Genomic DNA, 19,174 nt, shown 5'->3' with positions numbered 1-19,174 from the left:
CTGCCTCTTCTTCCCTCGAGGAGGCTCGCCTCCCCGCCAGCTGTTCACCCGGCTTCCAGGTGGGGGCGCTCTGGGCCTCCTACAATTCATGGCTCAGGGTCTCCTTACCCTGAGCTGGGGCTGTGGACGGGAGCCCAGGCACGCAGGGGCAGGCCCCAACCAGCTGCACAGGTCTTTGCTGGGGAGGAGAGCGCTAGGGAAGCTACGTGTGTGAGGCAGCTGCTGGGCGCCCAGGGAGTCAGCCTCCGGGTGTGCGGGGCTGCAGACCCCAGCCAGGGGCCCTGGGAGCCTGGTGCACTCCGTTTGGCGCTGAGTCTGGGCGGCCAAGCAACTGCTGGAGGTGCCCTGCACTAGCCCTTCCTTTCCCTGGCACAGAGCTCTTCCTCCTGGAGCCCTTGGCAGTGTGCAAGCCACCGGCCCCTAAGCCCTCCCAAAGGACGCCTGGGGCCTAGGTGCAAAGGCATGGCAAGAGCAGAGATGAGGCCAGGAAGGGGCCAATGGCGTCTCCCAGCCTCGCGCAGCCTGCTTCTTCCGGGCAGGAAGCCTAGCAGCGAGGCAAGTCTGGGCAAGGCTCGCCCAGGGCAGAGCAGCCTCGCGCCAGCAACTCTGCTTGATCGGGCCTCTGAGCAGAGCTGGAGCTCTGCCGTCCTGGAGGCGCACTCGGCTCCAGCCAAGTAGGGCTTGAGCCAAAGGAGGCTGGGCTGCCTCTTCTTCCCTCGAAGGGGCTCGGCTCCCCGCCAGCTGTTCACTCGGCTTCCAGGTGGGGGAGCTCAGCGACTCATGCAGGTCTTCGCTCAGGGGCTGCTTGCCCTGAGCTGGGGCTGTGGGCCGGGGCCCAGGCACCCAGGGGCAGGCCCCCACCAGCTGCACACGTCTCTGCTGGGGAGGAGAGCGCTAGGGAAGCTACGTGTGTGAGGCAGCTGCTGGGCGCCCAGGGAGTCAGCCTCCCAGTGTGCGGGGCCTCAGACCCCAGCCAGGGGCCCTGGGAGCCTGGTGCACTCCGTGCGGCGCTGAGTCTGGGCGGCCAAGCAACCGCTGGAGGAGCCCTGCACTGCCCTTCTCTTCCCTCGCACAGAGCTCTTCCTGCTTGAGCCCTTGGCAGTGTGCAAGCCACCGGCCCCTAAGCCCTCCAAAGGACGCCTGGGGCCTAGGTGCAAAGGCGAGGGGGGAGCCGAGCTGAGGTCAGGCAGTCGCCAGTGGCGACTCCCAGCCTCGCGCAGCCTGCTCCTTCCTGGGCAGGAGGACCAGCAGCGAGTCAAGTCTGGGCAAGGCTCGCCCAGGGCAGAGCAGCCTCGCGCCAGCAATTCTGCCATATCGGGCCTCTGAGCAGAGCTGGAGCTCTGCCGTCCTGGAGGCACACTCGGCTTCAGCCAAGTAGGGCTTGAGCCAAAGGAGGCTGGGCGGCCTCTTCTTCCCTCGAGGAGGCTCGCCTCCCCGCCAGCTGTTCACTCGGCTTCCAGGTGGGGGCGCTCTGCGCGTCCTGCAGGTCCTGGCTCAGGGTCTGCTTGCCCTGAGCTGGGGCTGTGGGCGGGAGCCCATACACGCAGGGCCAGGCCCCAACCAGCTGCACACGTCTCTGCTGGGGAGGAGAGCACTAGGGAAGCTACGTGTGTGAGGCAGCTGCTGGGCGCCCAGGGAGTCAGCCTCCCGGTGTGCGGGGCTGCAGACCCCAGCCAGGGGCCCTGGGAGCCTGGTGCACTCCGTGCGGCGCTGAGTCTGGGCGGCCAAGCAACCGCTGGAGGAGCCCTGCACTGCCCTTCTCTTCCCTCGCACAGAGCTCTTCCTGCTTGAGCGCTTGGCAGTGTGCAAGCCACCGGCCCCTAAGCCCTCCAAAGGACGCCTGGGGCCTAGGTGCAAAGGCAAGGCAGGAGCGGAGCTGAGGCCAGAAAGGCGCCAGTGGCGTCTCCCAGCCTCGCGCAGCCTGCTTCTTCCGGGCAGGAAGCCTAGCAGCGAGGCTAGTCTGGGAAAGGCTCGCCCAGGGCAGAGCAGCCTCGCGCCAGCAACTCTGCCTTATCGGGCCTCTGAGCAGAGCTGGAGCTCTGCCATCCTGGAGGCGCACTCGGCTCCAGCCAAGTAGGGCTTGAGCCAAACGAGGCTGGGCTGCCTCTTCTTCCCTCGAGGGGGCTCGCCTCCCCGCCAGCTGTTCATTCGGCTTCCAGGTGGGGAGGCTCAGCGACTCATGCAGGTCTTCGCTCAGGGGCTGCTTGCCCTGAGGTGGGGCTGTGGGCGGGAGCCCAGGCACGCAGGGCCAGGCCCCAACCAGCTGCACACGTCTCTGCTGGGGAGGAGTGCGCAAGGGAAGCTACGTGTGTGAGGCAGCTGCTGGGCGCCCAGGGAGTCAGCCTCCGGGTGTGCGGGGCTGCAGACCCCAGCCAGGGGCCCTGGGAGCCTGGTGCACTCCGTTTGGCGCTGAGTCGGGGCGGCCAAGCAACTGCTGGAGGTGCCCTGCACTAGCCCTTCCTTTCCCTGGCACAGAGCTCTTCCTCCTGGAGCCCTTGGCAGTGTGCAAGCCACCGGCCCCTAAGCCCTCCCAAAGGACGCCTGGGGCCTAGGTGCAAAGGCATGGTAAGAGCAGAGATGAGACCAGGAAGGGGCCAATGGCGTCTCCCAGCCTCGAGCAGCCTGCTTCTTCCGGGCAGGAAGCCTAGCAGCGAGGCAAGTCTGGGCAAGGCTCGCCCAGGGCAGAGCAGCTTCGCGCCAGCAACTCTGCTTGATCGGGCCTCTGAGCAGAGCTGGAGCTCTGCCGTCCTGGAGGCGCACTCGGCTCCAGCCAAGTAGGGCTTGAGCCAAACGAGGCTGGGCTGCCTCTTCTTCCCTCGAAGGGGCTCGGCTCCCCGCCAGCTGTTCACTCGGCTTCCAGGTGGGGGCGCTCAGCGACTCATGCAGGTCTTCGCTCAGGGGCTGCTTGCCCTGAGCTGGGGCTGTGGGCCGGGGCCCAGGCACCCAGGGGCAGGCCCCCACCAGCTGCACACGTCTCTGCTGGGGAGGAGAGCGCTAGGGAAGCTACTTGTGTGAGGCAGCTGCTGGGCGCCCAGGGAGTCAGCCTCTGGGTGTGCGGGGCTGCAGACCCCAGCCAGGGGCCCTGGGAGCCTTTTGCACTCCGTGCGGCGCTGAGTCTGGGCGGCCAAGCAACCGCTGGAGGAGCCCTGCTCTAGCCCTTCCTTTCCCTGGCACAGAGCTCTTCCTGCTGTAGCCCTTGGCAGTGTGCAAGCCACGGCCCCTAAGCCCTCCCAAAGGACGCCTGGGGCCTAGGTGCAAAGGCAAGGCAGGAGCGGAGCTGCGGCCAGGAAGGCGCCAGTGGCGTTTCCAGCCTCGCGCAGCCGGCTCCTTCCTGGGCAGGAAGCCTAGAAGCGAGGCAAGTCTGGGTCAGGCTCGCCCAGGGCAGAGCAGCCTCGCGCCAGCAACTCTGCCAGATCGGGCCTCTGAGCAGAGATGGAGCTCTGCCGACCTGGAGGCGCACGCAGCTCCAGCCAAGTAGGGCTTGAGCCAAACGAGGCTGGGCTGCCTCTTCTTCCCTCGAGGAGGCTCGCCTCCCCGCCAGCTGTTCACCCGGCTTCCAGGTGGGGGCGCTCTGGGCCTCCTACAATTCATGGCTCAGGGTCTCCTTACCCTGAGCTGGGGCTGTGGACGGGAGCCCAGGCACGCAGGGGCAGGCCCCAACCAGCTGCACAGGTCTTTGCTGGGGAGGAGAGCGCTAGGGAAGCTACGTGTGTGAGGCAGCTGCTGGGCGCCCAGGGAGTCAGCCTCCGGGTGTGCGGGGCTGCAGACCCCAGCCAGGGGCCCTGGGAGCCTGGTGCACTCCGTTTGGCGCTGAGTCTGGGCGGCCAAGCAACTGCTGGAGGTGCCCTGCACTAGCCCTTCCTTTCCCTGGCACAGAGCTCTTCCTCCTGGAGCCCTTGGCAGTGTGCAAGCCACCGGCCCCTAAGCCCTCCCAAAGGACGCCTGGGGCCTAGGTGCAAAGGCATGGCAAGAGCAGAGATGAGGCCAGGAAGGGGCCAATGGCGTCTCCCAGCCTCGCGCAGCCTGCTTCTTCCGGGCAGGAAGCCTAGCAGCGAGGCAAGTCTGGGCAAGGCTCGCCCAGGGCAGAGCAGCCTCGCGCCAGCAACTCTGCTTGATCGGGCCTCTGAGCAGAGCTGGAGCTCTGCCGTCCTGGAGGCGCACTCGGCTCCAGCCAAGTAGGGCTTGAGCCAAAGGAGGCTGGGCTGCCTCTTCTTCCCTCGAAGGGGCTCGGCTCCCCGCCAGCTGTTCACTCGGCTTCCAGGTGGGGGCGCTCAGCGACTCATGCAGGTCTTCGCTCAGGGGCTGCTTGCCCTGAGCTGGGGCTGTGGGCCGGGGCCCAGGCACCCAGGGGCAGGCCCCCACCAGCTGCACACGTCTCTGCTGGGGAGGAGAGCGCTAGGGAAGCTACGTGTGTGAGGCAGCTGCTGGGCGCCCAGGGAGTCAGCCTCCCAGTGTGCGGGGCCTCAGACCCCAGCCAGGGGCCCTGGGAGCCTGGTGCACTCCGTGCGGCGCTGAGTCTGGGCGGCCAAGCAACCGATGGAGGAGCCCTGCTCTAGCCCTTCCTTTCCCTGGCACAGAGCTCTTCCTGCTGTAGCCCTTGGCAGTGTGCAAGCCACGGCCCCTAAGCCCTCCCAAAGGACGCCTGGGGCCTAGGTGCAAAGGCAAGGCAGGAGCGGAGCTGCGGCCAGGAAGGCGCCAGTGGCGTTTCCAGCCTCGCGCAGCCGGCTCCTTCCTGGGCAGGAAGCCTAGAAGCGAGGCAAGTCTGGGTCAGGCTCGCCCAGGGCAGAGCAGCCTCGCGCCAGCAACTCTGCCAGATCGGGCCTCTGAGCAGAGATGGAGCTCTGCCGACCTGGAGGCGCACGCGGCTCCAGCCAAGTAGGGCTTGAGCCAAACGAGGCTGGGCTGCCTCTTCTTCCCTCGAGGAGGCTCGCCTCCCCGCCAGCTGTTCACCCGGCTTCCAGGTGGGGGCGCTCTGGGCCTCCTACAATTCATGGCTCAGGGTCTCCTTACCCTGAGCTGGGGCTGTGGACGGGAGCCCAGGCACGCAGGGGCAGGCCCCAACCAGCTGCACAGGTCTTTGCTGGGGAGGAGAGCGCTAGGGAAGCTACGTGTGTGAGGCAGCTGCTGGGCGCCCAGGGAGTCAGCCTCCGGGTGTGCGGGGCTGCAGACCCCAGCCAGGGGCCCTGGGAGCCTGGTGCACTCCGTTTGGCGCTGAGTCTGGGCGGCCAAGCAACTGCTGGAGGTGCCCTGCACTAGCCCTTCCTTTCCCTGGCACAGAGCTCTTCCTCCTGGAGCCCTTGGCAGTGTGCAAGCCACCGGCCCCTAAGCCCTCCCAAAGGACGCCTGGGGCCTAGGTGCAAAGGCATGGCAAGAGCAGAGATGAGGCCAGGAAGGGGCCAATGGCGTCTCCCAGCCTCGCGCAGCCTGCTTCTTCCGGGCAGGAAGCCTAGCAGCGAGGCAAGTCTGGGCAAGGCTCGCCCAGGGCAGAGCAGCCTCGCGCCAGCAACTCTGCTTGATCGGGCCTCTGAGCAGAGCTGGAGCTCTCCCGTCCTGGAGGCGCACTCGGCTCCAGCCAAGTAGGGCTTGAGCCAAAGGAGGCTGGGCTGCCTCTTCTTCCCTCGAAGGGGCTCGGCTCCCCGCCAGCTGTTCACTCGGCTTCCAGGTGGGGGCGCTCAGCGACTCATGCAGGTCTTCGCTCAGGGGCTGCTTGCCCTGAGCTGGGGCTGTGGGCCGGGGCCCAGGCACCCAGGGGCAGGCCCCCACCAGCTGCACACGTCTCTGCTGGGGAGGAGAGCGCTAGGGAAGCTACGTGTGTGAGGCAGCTGCTGGGCGCCCAGGGAGTCAGCCTCTGGGTGTGCGGGGCCTCAGACCCCAGCCAGGGGCCCTGGGAGCCTGGTGCACTCCGTGCGGCGCTGAGTCTGGGCGGCCAAGCAACCGATGGAGGAGCCCTGCACTGCCCTTCTCTTCCCTCGCACAGAGCTCTTCCTGCTTGAGCCCTTGGCAGTGTGCAAGCCACCGGCCCCTAAGCCCTCCAAAGGACGCCTGGGGCCTAGGTGCAAAGGCGAGGGGGCAGCCGAGCTGAGGTCAGGCAGTCGCCAGTGGCGACTCCCAGCCTCGCGCAGCCTGCTCCTTCCTGGGCAGGAGGACCAGCAGCGAGTCAAGTCTGGGCAAGGCTCGCCCAGGGCAGAGCAGCCTCGCGCCAGCAATTCTGCCATATCGGGCCTCTGAGCAGAGCTGGAGCTCTGCCGTCCTGGAGGCACACTCGGCTTCAGCCAAGTAGGGCTTGAGCCAAAGGAGGCTGGGCGGCCTCTTCTTCCCTCGAGGAGGCTCGCCTCCCCGCCAGCTGTTCACTCGGCTTCCAGGTGGGGGCGCTCTGCGCGTCCTGCAGGTCCTGGCTCAGGGGCTGCTTGCCCTGAGCTGGGGCTGTGGGCGGGAGCCCATACACGCAGGGCCAGGCCCCAACCAGCTGCACACGTCTCTGCTGGGGAGGAGAGCGCTAGGGAAGCTACGTGTGTGAGGCAGCTGCTGGGCGCCCAGGGAGTCAGCCTCCCGGTGTGCGGGGCTGCAGACCCCAGCCAGGGGCCCTGGGAGCCTGGTGCACTCCGTGCGGCGCTGAGTCTGGGCGGCCAAGCAACCGCTGGAGGAGCCCTGCACTGCCCTTCTCTTCCCTCGCACAGAGCTCTTCCTGCTTGAGCCCTTGGCAGTGTGCAAGCCACCGGCCCCTAAGCCCTCCAAAGGACGCCTGGGGCCTAGGTGCAAAGGCAAGGCAGGAGCGGAGCTGAGGCCAGAAAGGCGCCAGTGGCGTCTCCCAGCCTCGCTCAGCCTGCTTCATCCGGGCAGGAAGCCTAGCAGCGAGGCAAGTCTGGGCAAGGCTCGCCCAGGGCAGAGCAGCCTCGCGCCAGCAACTCTGCTTGATCGGGCCTCTGAGCAGAGCTGGAGCTCTGCCGTCCTGGAGGCGCACTCGGCTCCAGCCAAGTAGGGCTTGAGCCAAACGAGGCTGGGCTGCCTCTTCTTCCCTCGAAGGGGCTCGGCTCCCCGCCAGCTGTTCACTCGGCTTCCAGGTGGGGGCGCTCAGCGACTCATGCAGGTCTTCGCTCAGGGGCTGCTTGCCCTGAGCTGGTGCTGTGGGCCGGGGCCCAGGCACCCAGGGGCAGGCCCCCACAAGCTGCACACGTCTCTGCTGGGGAGGAGAGCGCTAGGGAAGCTACGTGTGTGAGGCAGCTGCTGGGCACCCAGGGAGTCAGCCTCCAGGTGTGCGGGGCTGCAGACCCCAGCCAGGGGCCCTGGGAGCCTGTTGCACTCCGTGCAGCACTGAGTCTGTGCGGCCAAGCAACCTCTGGCGGAGCCCTGCACTAGCCCTTCCTTTCCTTGGCACAGAGTTCTTCCTGCTGAAGCCCTTGGCAGTGTGCAAGCCACCGGCCCCTAAGCCCTCCCAAAGGACGCCTGGGGCCTAGGTGCAAAGGCGAGGGGGGAGCCGAGCTGAGGTCAGGCAGTCGCCAGTGGCGACTCCCAGCCTCGCGCAGCCTGCTCCTTCCTGGGCAGGAGGACCAGCAGCGAGTCAAGTCTGGGCAAGGCTCGCCCAGGGCAGAGCAGCCTCGCGCCAGCAATTCTGCCATATCGGGCCTCTGAGCAGAGCTGGAGCTCTGCCGTCCTGGAGGCACACTCGGCTCCAGCCAAGTAGGGCTTGAGCCAAAGGAGGCTGGGCGGCCTCTTCTTCCCTCGAGGAGGCTCGCCTCCCCGCCAGCTGTTCACTCGGCTTCCAGGTGGGGGCGCACTGCGCCTCTAGCTATTCTTGGCTCAGGGGCTCCTTGCCCGGAGCTGGGGCTGTGGGCGGGAGCCCAGGCACGCAGGGCCAGGCCCCAACCAGCTGCACACGTCTCTGCTGGGGAGGAGAGCGCTAGGGAAGCTACGTGTGTGAGGCAGCTGCTGGGCGCCCAGGGAGTCAGCCTCCGGGTGTGCGGGGCTGCAGACCCCAGCCAGGGGCCCTGGGAGCCTGGTGCACTCTGTGCGGGGCTGAGTCTGGGCGCCGAAGCAACCGCTGGAGGAGCCCTGCTCTAGCCCTTCCTTTCCCTGGCACAGAGCTCTTCCTGCTGTAGCCCTTGGCAGTGTGCAAGCCACCGGCCCGTAAGCCCTTCCAAAGGACGCCTTGGGCCTAGGTGCAAATGCAAGGAGCGAGGGGAGCTGAGGCCAGGAAGGCACCAGTGGCGTCTCCCAGCCTCGCGCAGCCTGCTTCTTCCGGGCAAGAAGCCTAGCAGCGAGGAAAGTCTGGGCAAGGCTCGCCCAGGGCAGAGCAGCCTCGCGCCAGCAACTCTGCCAGATCGGACCTCTGAGCAGAGCTGGAGCTCTGCCGTCCTGGAGGCGCACTAGGCTCCAGCCAAGTAGGGCTTGAGCCAAACGAGGCTGGGCTGCCTCTTCTTCCCTCGAGGAGGCTCGCCTCCCCGCCAGCTGTTCACTCGGCTTCCAGGTGGAGGCGATCTGCGCGTCCTGCAGGTCCTGGCTCAGGGGCTGCTTGCCCTGAGCTGGGGCTGTGGGCGGGAGCCCAGGCACTCAGGGGCAGGCCCCAACCAGCTGCACACGTCTCTGCTGGGGAGGAGAGCGCTAGGGAAGCTACGTGTGTAGGCAGCTGCTGGGCGCCCAGGGAGTCAGCGTCCGGGTGTGCGGGCCTGCAGATCCCAGCCAGGGGCCCTGGGAGCCTGGTGCACTCCGTTTGGCGCTGAGTCTGGGCGTCCAAGCAACCGCTGGAGGTGCCCTGCACTAGCCCTTCCTTTCCCTGGCACAGAGCTCTTCCTCCTGGAGCCCTTGGCAGTGTGCAAGACACCGGCCCCTAAGCCCTTCCAAAGGAAGCCAGGGGCCTAGGTTCAAAGGCAAGGCAGGAGCGGAGCTGCGGCCAGGAAGGCGCCAGTGGCGTTTTCCAGCCTTGCGCAGCCGGCCTCTTCCTGGGCAGGAAGCCTAGAAGCGAGGCAAGTCTGGGCAAGGCTTGGGCAGGGCAGAGCAGCCTCGCGCCAGCAACTCTGCCAGATCGGGCCTCTGAGCAGAGCTGGAGCTCTGCCGACCTGGAGGCGCACTCGGCTCCAGCCAAGTAGGGCTTGAGCCAAACGAGGCTGGGCTGCCTCTTCTTCCCTCGAGGAGGCTCGCCTCCCCGCCAGCTGTTCACTCGGCTTCCAGGTGGGGGCGCTCTGCGTGTCCTGCAGGTCCTGGCTCAGGGGCTGCTTGCCCTGAGCTGGGTCTGTGGGCGGGAGCCCATACACGCAGGGCCAGGCCCCAACCAGCTGCACACATCTCTGCTGGGGAGGAGAGCGCTAGGGAAGCTACGTGTGTGAGGCAGCTGCTGGGCGCCCAGGGAGTCAGCCTCCCAGTGTGCGGGGCTGCAGATCCCAGCCAGGGGCCCTGGGAGCCTGGTGCACTCCGTGCGGCGCTGCGTCTGGGCGGCCAAGCAACCGCTGGAGGAGCCCTGCACTGCCCTTCTCTTCCCTCGCACAGAGCTCTTCCTGCTTGAGCCCTCGGCAGTGTGCAAGCCACCGGCCCCTAAGCCCTCCAAAGGACGCCTGGGGCCTAGGTGCAAAGGCAAGGCAGGAGCGGAGCTGAGGCCAGAAAGGCGCCAGTGGCGTCTCCCAGCCTCGCGCAGCCTGCTTCTTCCGGGCAGGAAGCCTAGCAGCGAGGCTAGTCTGGGAAAGGCTCGCCCAGGGCAGAGCAGCCTCCCGCCAGCAACTCTGCCTTATCGGGCCTCTGAGCAGAGCTGGAGCTCTGCCATCCTGGAGGCGCACTCGGCTCCAGCCAAGTAGGGCTTGAGCCAAACGAGGATGGGCTGCCTCTTCTTCCCTCGAGGGGGCTCGCCTCCCCGCCAGCTGTTCATTCGGCTTCCAGGTGGGGAGGCTCAGCGACTCGTGCAGGTCTTCCCTCAGGGGCTGCTTGCCCTGAGCTGGGGCTGTGGGCGGGAGCCCATACACGCAGGGCCAGGCCCCAACCAGCTGCACACGTCTCTGCTGGGGAGGAGAGCGCTAGGGAAGCTACGTGTGTGAGGCAGCTGCTGGGCACCCAGGGAGTCAGCCTCAGGGTGTGCGGGGCTGCAGACCCCAGCCAGGGGCCCTGGGAGCCTGGTGCACTCCGTTTGGCGCTGAGTCTGGGCGGCCAAGCAACTGCTGGAGGTGCCCTGCACTAGCCCTTCCTTTCCCTGGCACAGAGCTCTTCCTCCTGGAGCCCTTGGCAGTCTGCAAACCACCGGCCCCTAAGCCCTCCCAAAGGACGCCTGGGGCCTAGGTGCAAAGGCATGGCAAGAGCAGAGATGAGGCCAGGAAGGGGCCAATGGCGTCTCCCAGCCTCGCGCAGCCTGCTTCTTCCGGGCAGGAAGCCTAGCAGCGAGGCAAGTCTGGGCAAGGCTCGCCCAGGGCAGAGCAGCCTCGCGCCAGCAACTCTGCCAGATCGGGCCTCTGAGCAGAGCTGGAGCTCTGCCGTCCTGGAGGCGCACTCGGCTCCAGCCAAGTAGGGCTTGAGCCAAACGAGGCTGGGCTGCCTCTTCTTCCCTCGAAGGGGCTCGGCTCCCCGCCAGCTGTTCACTCGGCTTCCAGGTGGGGGCGCTCAGCGACTCATGCAGGTCTTCGCTCAGGGGCTGCTTGCCCTGAGCTGGGGCTGTGGGCCGGGGCCCAGGCACCCAGGGGCAGGCCCCCACCAGTTGCACACGTCTCTGCTGGGGAGGAGAGCGCTAGGGAAGCTACGTGTGTGAGGCAGCTGCTGGGCGCCCAGGGTGTCAGCCTCCAGGTGTGCGGGGCTGCAGACCCCAGCCAGGGGCCCTGGGAGCCTGTTGTACTCCGTGCAGCACTGAGTCTGTGCGGCCAAGCAACCTCTGGCGGAGCCCTGCACTAGCCCTTCCTTTCCTTGGCACAGAGTTCTTCCTGCTGAAGCCCTTGGCAGTGTGCAAGCCACCGGCCCCTAAGCCCTCCCAAAGGACGCCTGGGGCCTAGGTGCAAAGGCGAGGGGGGAGCCGAGCTGAGGTCAGGCAGTCGCCAGTGGCGACTCCCAGCCTCGCGCAGCCTGCTCCTTCCTGGGCAGGAAGCCTAGAAGCAAGGCAAGTCTGGGTCAGGCTCGCCCAGGGCAGAGCAGCCTCGCGCCAGCAACTCTGCCAGATCGGGCCTCTGAGCAGAGCTGGAGCTCTGCCGACCTGGAGGCGCACTCGGCTCCAGCCAAGTAGGGCTTGAGCCAAACGAGGCTGGGCTGCCTCTTCTTCCCTCGAGGAGGCTCGCCTCCCCGCCAGCTGTTCACCCGGCTTCCAGGTGGGGGCGCTCTGGGCCTCCTACAATTCATGGCTCAGGGTCTCCTTACCCTGAGCTGGGGCTGTGGACGGGAGCCCAGGCACGCAGGGGCAGGCCCCAACCAGCTGCACAGGTCTTTGCTGGGGAGGAGAGCGCTAGGGAAGCTACGTGTGTGAGGCAGCTCCTGGGCGCCCATGGAGTCAGCCTCCGGGTGTGCGGGGCTGCAGACCCCAGCCAGGGGCCCTGGGAGGATGGTGCACTCCGTTCGGCACTGAGTCTGGGCGGCCAAGAAACCGCTGGAGGTGCCCTGCACTTGCCTTTCCTTCCCTCTCACAGAGCTCTCCCTGCTGGAACCCTTGGCAGTGTGCAAGCCACCGGCTCCTAAGCCCTCCCTAAGGACGCCTGGGGCCTAGGTGCAAAGGCAAGGCAGGAGCGGAAATGAGGCCAGGAAGGCGCCAGTGGCGTGTCCCAGCCTCGCGCAGCAGGCTCCTTCCGGGCAGGAAGCCTAGCAGCGAGGCAAGTCTGGGCAAGGCTCGCCCAGGGCAGAGCAGCCTCGCGCCAGCAACTCTGCCAGATCGGGCCTCTGAGCCGAGCTGGAGCTCTGCCGTCCTGGAGGCGCACTCGGCTCCAGCCAAGTAGGGCTTGAGCCAAACGAGGCTGGGCTGCCTATTCTTCCCTCTAGGAGGATCACCTCCCCGCCAGCTGTTCACTCGGCTTCCAGGTGGGGGCGCTCTGCGCCTCCTGCAGGTCTTGGCTCAGGGGCTGCTTGCCCAGACCTGGGGCTGTGGGCGGGAGCCCAGGCACGCAGGGGCAGGCCCCAACCAGCTGCACACGTCTCTGCTGGGGAGGAGAGCGCTAGGGAAGCTACGTGTGTGAGGCAGCTGCTGGGCGCCCAGGGAGTCAGCCTCCGGGTGTGCGGGGTTGCAGACCCCAGCCAGGGGCCCTGGGAGCCTGGTGCACTCCGTGCGGCGCTGAGTCTGGGCGGCCAAGCAACTGCTGGAGGAGCCCTGCACTTGCCCTTCCCTTCCCTCTCACAGAGCTCTCCCTGCTGGAGCCCTTGACAGTGTGCAAGCCACCGGCCCTTAAGCCCTTCCCAAGGACGCCTGGGGCCTAGGTGCAAAGGCAAGGCAGGAGTGGAGCTAAGGCCAGAAAGGCGCCAGTAGCGTCTCCCAGCTTCTCGCAGCCTGCTTTTACTGCTGGAGCCCTTGCCTCTGCGGCACTCAGTAGCCCCTAATCGCGACTCCAATCCCGGAACTCCACCCTGACCTCAAAACCCTATATCCCAAACCTGTAAACTGAATGCCTAGCTCGAATCCCCAAACAATGAACCTGAAACCTGATACCTTAACCCTAACCCGACCTCAAACCAAAACACCTACCCCTTAATCCCAAACCCAAACTCCAATCTCCAAACCACAACCCCAAACCGCAAACCTCTAACCCCGAAGCCGAACCCCAAACCCCAAGCCCCTAATCAGAACAAGAACCCCCAAACTCCGAACCCCAAACCCCTAACTCGAACACCATACCATGAACCCCAACCCATTTCCCGAATCCAAATCTCTAACCCCAAGCACCGAACTCCCAACCTGAACCCGAATCCCCTAACCCAATCCCCTACCTGAACCCTTTACCATAACCCGAAAACGAAACACCAAACCCCTAACCCATAACCTGAACTGCGACCCCCTACCCTAAAACAGAAGCCCCTGTCACTAACCCCTAACCAGAACAGCGAACCCCTTAACCGAACCTCAAAGGCCGAACCCCAAACCCCTAACCCGATCCGTGAACCCCTAACTCGTACCCGAACCCCTAACCCGAGCCCCAAACCCAAACCCCGACCCCCAAACCCCATACCACAAACCCCGAACCATGTAGCCCAAACCCCGAATCCATAACTCAAACCCCGAACCCCAAATCTGGAACCCGAACCCCCAACCCCAAACCGCTAACACGAACCCCACACCCAGACCGCACACCCCTAATGCCTTACCGGAAACGCAAACCCATAAAGTGAACCCCAAACCCTGAACCCAAACCCCTAACCCGTACCCCACACCCCACACCCCCAACCCAAACCCCAAACCCCTAACCCAAACTGCGAACACCTAACCCGAATTCTAAACCCCGAAACCCAAACCCCAAAACCCAACCCTCAAACCCAAACTCCAAACCCCTGATCCGAACCCCAAACCCCAAACCCCTAGCCGGAACCCCAAACCTCAAACCCCAAACCGCACACCCCAAACCCCTAAGCCGAACCCCGAACTCCCAACCCCTAACTCCTAACCTGAACAGCAAAACTCGAAACTGCACCTCACACCCCCATCCCCAAACCCTGAACCCAAACCCCCGAACCCCAAACCCCAAACCTCAAATCTTGACCCCCGACCCACAAATCTCACTTACTGAACCTCTAATCGGAACCCCCAACCCCAATCCTCGAATCCCAATTCCCGAACCCCAAACCCAAACCCCAAACCCCTAATCCGTAACCCAAACTGCAAACCCAAAAACCGAACCCCAAACCCCCAACCCACAACCCTGAACCCAAACCCATAACTGGAACCCCAAACCACGAACCCCTGACCCAAATCCCAGACTCCAAACCCCAAATCCCTAACCCCTAACCAAATCCGCGAACCCCTATCCCAAACCGCGAACCCCAAACCCCAACCCTCAACCCCTAACCTGAAACGCGAACCCCAAACCTCGAACTCCAAACCCCAAACCCGAACCCCGAACCCCTAACCAGAACCCCAAACCCAAACCCAAACCGCGAACCCCAAAACCCAAACCCATAACCCGAATCCCAAACCCAAAACCCCTAACCCGAATCCCAAACCTCCAACCCAAACCGCGAACCCCAAACCCCAAACCCTTCACCCTAACCTCAAACCCAAACCCGAACTGTGAACCCCTAACCCAATCCGAGAGCCCCTAACCTGATCCCCAAACCCCAAACCCAAACCTCAAACCACAAACCCAAACCGCGAACCCCAAACCCTTTACCTGAACCTCAAACCCCAAACCCGAACTGCGAACCCCGAACCTGAACTGAGAACCCATAACCTGATCCCCAAATCTGAAACGCGAACCCCTAACCCGAACCCCAAACCCCAAACCCAAACCGCGAACCCCTAACCCGAACCCCGAACCCCAAACCCCTAAGCTGAACCTTGAACCCCTAATCGGAACCCCAAACTTCAAACTAGAACCGCGAACCCCTAACCCCAAATGCTGAACCCCAAACCACAAACACGAACCCTGAACCCGAACCCTAAGTAGAGAGGGGATTCCCCGCACCCGAACTCTGAACCTGAACCCTAACAAGTTGGGGGGATGCCAGAACCCTAAACCTAACCCTAACAATAAAACTCTAACATAAACATAAACTTTTCTGGCCTAAGCCCCGCCCCTTGCTGTCCCTCACCCCCTAAAAGCAAACGAGGCAAAACTGGGACTTGAATGCCTGACCTACAGAGCCAAGTTGGATGTTTAACTGGTTGTCAGCCTAACCGCTTCGCTAGAGAGGATTACTGGGTTTTGTTTTGCTCCCAGGCGCTCTTCAAGCCTCACCCCGCCACTGCAGGCTAATAAAGAACTATGGACCCTATTAGCGCTCACTTTAGCTGTAACCCTAGAGTTAATGCCAACCCTAACCGTAACCCGAACCCTGACCCTGACATGAACCCTAACCCAAACCCGAACTCTAAGAAGAGGGGGGTCCCCGAATTCTAACCTGAACCCGAACCCTAACAAGTGGGGGGGGGGGTTGCCCGAACCCTAACCCTAAGCTTAACAATAAACCTCTAAAATAAAAAAATTTTCTGGTCTAAGCCCTGGCTCTTGCAGTCCCCTGCCCCTGAAAAGCGAAAAGGTCAGACTGGAGACTTGAACTCCTGATTTACAGGCCATAGCCTACCTGCCTAGTGGCCCACCTAACCCCTATGCTACAGAGGCTTGCTGCTTCCAGCAGGGCTCCCGAACCCTCTTCAAGCCTCGGCCCACCAGGGCAGGCTAATAAAGAACTATGGGCCCTAGTAGGGCTCACTTTAAGCTGTAACCCCAACACTAATGCTAACCCTAACCGTAACCCGAACCCTGACCCTGACATGAACCCTAACCCAAACCCGAACTCTTAGAAGAGGGGGGATCCCCAAATTCTAACCCTAACCCTGAACCCGAACCTGAACAAGTTGGGGGGTTGCCCGAACCCTAACCCTAAGCTAAACAATAAACCTCTAAAATAAAAATAAACGTTTCTGGTCTAAGTCCCGCCTGTTGCTGTCCCCCGCCCCCTAAGAGCAAAAGAGTTAAGCTGCGGACTTGAACTCCTGACTTACAGACCATCGTCTGCCTGCTCACCAGCGCACCTAACCGCTACGCTAGAGGCTTGCTGTTCTGACAGAGCTCCCGGACCCTCTTCAAGCCTCTGCCCGCCAGGGTCAGGCTCTATAGACTATCATGGCTGTCCTAGGTCATCTTTGCTTTCTATAGTCATAGTTTTATCCCTAAATCATAGACAGATCAGCTGAGAAAAAGCTTGGATTGTCTCGGTGGGGTGGATTTGCTTGTCCTTGTGTTTCACCTGGAGGCAGTCGCGGTCCCGCGGGCCTGTCCTGGAAGGGGGCGTGGGGGTGGGGCGCACCGTGAGCGCGTCGGGGGCGGGGCGAGCCTGGGCGGCTGGTCAGGAGCGCGGCTCACGTGAGCGGGTCTGGGGCGGGATGAACATGGCGGCGCGTCGGGGGCCAGGGCTCTCAGGGCTCGCCATTGCAGCTGGGAATGCTCGTTTCGTGGGCTCCTGGGTCCCCGTCGATTGGCATCCAGCGAGCAGAGCGCAGGGCTGTGGGCCACAGGTAAGGGAACTCGGACTGGGCGGAGCAGGGAACCATGTATTCTGCCCTCTTTGTTTGCAGTCTCGGAGCCGACTAAAATGGCGGTCGCAGAAAAGCCTCGCCTTTGAGGTCAAGGGTTTTACTGCTTTACCCCTTTGCATAAAGCTCAGACCCGCGCGGTTTTCCCAAGCAGCCTAGTGTATTGCTTCCTACAGGCCTGGAGAGGATAACAGGCAGGAAGGCCAGGGGTCTCCAGACAGAGAAAATAGACTGCAAGTGTCAGACGTTTTTTTCTCTCTCTTAAGAGGCCGGAGGAGACAAAAGAGTGCTGCATTTTTTTTTCTCCATCTTGATACAAATTTAAAAGGTTTCTCAGAAATTTCTGTGTTGCCATGACCACTCCTGGCTCCACCTGAATTTAACTTTCCTCAAACCTTGAACTAAGCAATGCATTTTTCTTATGGAAATGTTTGTCTTAAGGTATGCTAATGTACTATGTATTTACCCAAGGCTCTGTCTTCAGGTCAGTTTCCCCTAAAGGCTCAGAAAAAACTTGACAAACCAGTATGTTTTACTCATACCTTGTTCTCCTAATCTATGTGAATGAAACTATATATTTGCTTGGAAATCTGCCTTTCTTCAAGATTCATGTCCATCATTTTATGGCCTGGGATGACTCATCTGCTGCCAATGTTATCTCAATGCATGCTGTGGGTGAGGGGCCTGGTGCCATTCTCTGACACATTGTCTTTCTTTCATTAGCAGACTGCTAGTGGCTCTATAACATCTGGCTAAAGACTAGCAGGGGGTACTCTTCCCCCTTTTACTGTCTACGTCAGCAGCTCTCTCGATCTCTTTTATATTTTAATAAAACTTTTTAACAGAAAACCTCTGAGCCATCAAGCTTCGTCACTTGCCCTGGATTGAATTCTCCTCTGGAGTCCAAGAATGCTGGCATCTTTTGTGGTTTAGCAACCACCTTTCAGCCTTTTGAAATTCATATTGAATCTTCATTTCAGATTGAAGATGCATTCCATGGTATTGCCAACTGAAGCCTTTTCATCGCTATGGCATATCTGTCCATGTCTTTAGGGTATTTTTCAGCAATCATGTATCATTTCCAGTGTGCCAGTCTTGTTATCCTCATTCTGTCCATAGCAAAGTCTTTTATTAATGTTGACATGACTGAAAGGGAATCGTTTGTTTAAATTCCTTTTCAGATTGTTATTTGCTGGTGTATACAGATAACACTGTGTCATCATTCATTTGTATCAGTTTGGACAGCTTGATAGTTGTCTTTAGTTTCTTTAATTTCTCATAATTTAAGATGACCCTGTCTCATATATTTACAGTCTCACCCCTAGTCTCAGTCATTTCTTCAAAGAACTGTCCTTTTTTTAAACATTACATTATTTTTGACTGTGCTGGGTCTTTATTGCTCGTTTGTCTAGTTGTAGTGAGCAGAGGCTACCCTCTAGTTGCTGTGCCATGGCTTCTCATTGCAGTGCTTTCTCTGTTTGCAGAACTTGGGCTCTGGAGCATGCAAACTTCAAGAGCTGTTCAAGGGCTTCGTTGCCCCTGGGCGTGTGGAATCTCCTACACAGGAATTGAACCCGTGTTCCCTGCATCGGTAGGCAGATTCTTTACCACCGGGCCATTGGAGATGTTTCCTGTTCCCTTTTATTAGAGAATGATATTTAAAACATACATGTAGGAGCTCAATATGCTCAGCTGACAATACATGGATATATATATATATATCCATGTATTCCAGCTCACCTTTGAACATATTCAGTTAAAGGTAATTTGTGATGTCTCCAACCTGATCCACCACGACATGGACATTGTAACGTTTCCTTTTGTTTATCTGTAACTTTGCATTCCAATGGTAAGATACCTGGCTTCCACCGCTTGTCATACACAGAATTCAGTGCTTGTCCCACGTGGTTACTGAAAAAAAAACTGTCAGATTGTCTTTCAAAGGGGGCTCTGCATGCATTGCACCAGTATCTTGAGTATGTTTTTGTATGATAGTTTACTATCAGTATACCCTCAGTGGCCAGGTGTCTATTTCAGTCGCTACCAATTATGAATGGGCTTGTTTGCTCTAGTGTTCTTGGACAATTCGAATACAGTTTCTTTGTCAGATATGCATTGTTTTAGGAAAACAGTTTTATTGATTGTTGGCTGTGTTGCCTCTTTGTGTGTGGGCTTTTCTCTAGTTTTGGTGAGCATGGGCCATAACTAGTGGTTTGCAGGCTTCTCACTGCAGTGTCTCCTCTTGTTGAGGGGCACAGGCTCACGGGCTTCAGTGGCTGCAGCATGTGAACTCGGCATCGTGGCTTCCAGGATCTAGAGCACAGGCTCGCTCGGCTGTTGTGGCACACGGGCTCCATAGGATGTGGGATCTTCCCATCCTAGGGATCGCACATGCATCTCCAGCACCGGGGGGTGGATTCTTTACTATGGAACCACCAGGGCATATTTTAGACTAGTTTTCCACACATGTATCTAGTGAAAGAGGCCAGGATCAAGAGGCATGGCAGCTGGGAATCCTCAGCCCCAGCTCTGGTGTGCTATCCAAAGCTCTGGGGCCTTTGGTGAGCAGCTCAGCTTCCCTGGGACTGTTTCCTCCCATCAGAAATGCCCTGCTTTTGGACTGTAGCCCACCAAGCTCCTCTGTCCCTGGGATTTCTGAGACCAGAGTACTGCAGGTGGTGCCATTTCCTTCTCTGCTGCTGCTGCTGCTGCTGCTGCTGCTGCTGCTGCTGCTGCTGCTGCTGCTGCTGCGTCGCTTCAGTCGTGCCTGACTCTGCGCGACCCCATAGACAGCAGCCTACCAGGCTCCTCTGTCCCTGGGATTCTCCAGGCAAGAACACTGGAGTGGGTTGCCATGTCCTTCTCCAGTGCATGAAAGTGAAAAGTGAAAGTGAAGCCACTCAGTGAAGTCGTGTCCGTCTCTTAGTGACCCCGGGGTTGCAGCCTACCAGGCTCCTCTGTCCGTGGGATTCTCCAGGCAATGGTACTGGAGTGGGCTGCCATTGCCTTCTCTGATTTCCTTCTCTGCAAGATAGCGTTTTGAAGATA

Source organism: Ovis canadensis, chromosome 11, assembly GCF_042477335.2.
Source record: "Ovis canadensis isolate MfBH-ARS-UI-01 breed Bighorn chromosome 11, ARS-UI_OviCan_v2, whole genome shotgun sequence".
NCBI classification, from domain to species: Eukaryota; Metazoa; Chordata; class Mammalia; order Artiodactyla; family Bovidae; genus Ovis; species Ovis canadensis.
The sequence above is the reverse complement of the archived record's forward strand: the minus strand, read 5'-3'. Positions refer to the sequence as shown.